The sequence below is a fragment of the Rhagoletis pomonella genome, unplaced genomic scaffold, assembly GCF_013731165.1.
Source record: "Rhagoletis pomonella isolate Grant_MI unplaced genomic scaffold, Rhpom_1.0 Rhpom_scaffold_02917, whole genome shotgun sequence".
Lineage (NCBI taxonomy): Eukaryota > Metazoa > Arthropoda > Insecta > Diptera > Tephritidae > Rhagoletis > Rhagoletis pomonella.
The window spans coordinates 18,699-21,097 of NW_023461471.1; positions in this window are offsets into that span (position 1 = coordinate 18,699).

Consider the following 2,399-nt stretch of genomic DNA (forward strand, 5'->3'; position numbering starts at 1 on the left):
TACAAATGATGAGATGGATACGTAAAAAAAGAAAATTGGATACATCTGGATACATTTTTGGCTTGGTCGGTGATACATTTTCTTGGGACGGCGCGGCAACACTGATTGCGAGAGAGAAATGCCAAAACGCATATAAAAATATGTAAAGAATGCAGAAGAATGTGTTAATTTTAATATTACATGGCCCAATTTTGCAGGAATCAATAAATATACAAAGATTGATTAATTAGGAACAGCAATAATTTTGAACATGTAGATACCTAGCCCTTTAAGTAAATACGATTTTTAGCAAATGAAAAAATTGATGTATTAACAGTTACTACGTTTATACGCATGCATTATTTGCAAATAACAATTTGCAAAATAGTAAACTTTGCCGTATTAACGTTGAGTTAATTTTTTATTTGCAAATAACTAAATCACGCAAATAAGTATTAATTAGTGGTACTATTTGCAAATAAGCGCAAGACGCTGCCATCCTTAGGTTAATTTTCTTTTCGATGGTCATCTTATTGCCTTTTTATAATCAAGACGTTGCCATTTTTAACTTTATTTTCCTTTTCGTTGGCCTTTTTATAATCAGGCAATATTAAAAAAGAATTTTTCACCATCGAATAAACAGTGAGTTAGGTATTTGCAAATTATTTTTATTTGCAAATAGCTTACGAATAAACGTAGTAAGTGTTTGCAATTTCATGTAGACCAAAAGGAAGGTGTGAAGCAAAGTGAATTTTTGGACTCGCCATTGTAAAAAGCCATGCAGAGTGCATATTTATATTTGTGGACGGTAGGCAACCACCATAAACTCTACAGCTGTTAACTCCACAACTTTTATTTGATGACTTTTGTACCATTTCCGAGAGGATGCATGAGCGTTAGGGCGTCCCGAAATATTTTTTTAGTTTTTCTAAACGCAAGACCTCTTAAAATTTGTGTAATTAATTGTAGATTCCTAAAATAATTGTTAAACAAAAATGAAATTATATCTTCAGGATTTTACCGATCATCAAAATTTTGAAAATTTTACCTTTTTTTGTAATTTTTCGCAGTTTTTAATTTCGCTGAACTGAATTGAATATACAAAAATATGCACTTTTTTATTACATTCAAGTATAATGTAAAAATAACATTTTAATTTGCATGCATTGACAAGTTCCCAATCACTTAATGTTTGCTAGGTTTCAACCTGCAAATACCCTCAACTTTCAACATAATTCGACGTGTTTCTTACCTTAACTAGGGAGTGTTTTCTTCAAAGCCACACGGTTTCTTGTGTCATTAAAGTGTAGTTGTGATTGTTTTATTGTTAAAACTGGATTTTGTGAGTTTTAAATAATGAGTCTGAGGCGTAGTGAAACTACTTGTGCTATATTGGGACCTTAGGAAGAACTTGGCGATCGACAGCTACCAACTATAAAGGACGTCATTAAATATATTTTATTCGTAAAGAACGATCTAAAGTTGAAGTACAATGGAAAATATCCATCAAATTCGGATACATTTGCGATTGTTTCTGAAAATATATGCGATATTTGGACCAAAGCTTCGATTCCAATCGTAACAAAGGAACGAATTATTCAATTACAAAAACAATATTTCGAAAAATACCTCATTTGAAAACATACCCCAAAAGTAAAAAAGTGATAGCTATGATAATAAACTGAAATGTTTCTCAGTGTTATCAGAAAAACTCTTCGACGTTGCTGCTTGTACGTGCACTTCTTTCAAATTTTGTTCGTATTTAAAACCTAGGAAAGTTCCCATCAATGAGAGAAATTGCATGTTGGATCAGAGAAATGACAGGAAAATGGTTATTGGCGGAATTGATAAGAAAGAATCGACTAGATTAATGAAACAACAGCAGAGACAAATATAAGAACCAACAAGGACAACAAAAAATTCTGTTCTACTCAAGAAACTTGTTCGGACTCAGCCTGTTATGAGGATGCGGTGAGTGAATCTTGTCTACAACATGCCGTCAAAAGAGGCGCCATCAACTTCAACGGCAAATCGAAACACACTGCCGTTGCCTACCGTTGCTAAGGTCTGTGACAGATGCGGCTTATCGTTGCGATCTGCTGCGGCTGTTGCTTCGGCGGTTTTGGCAGACGTTGGCTTGGTTTCTACCAAAGATTTAACTCTGGTTATTGACAAGAGCGGTATCTAAAGCCCGGACCGAAGCCTCAAAAGATATTGGAAGCATCGTTATAAAAAGCATTTACTTTGATGGACGTAAGGAGAGAACTCTGATAAATGAGAAAATAGGGAATCGCTACCGTCGCAAAGAAGTTTTAGAAGAGCATGTCTCAGTTTTGGCTGAACCGGAATCAATTTATTTAGGTCACACAATGCCGAATCGTGGGAGTGGAAAGGAAATTCAGATTTCGATCACAACTTTA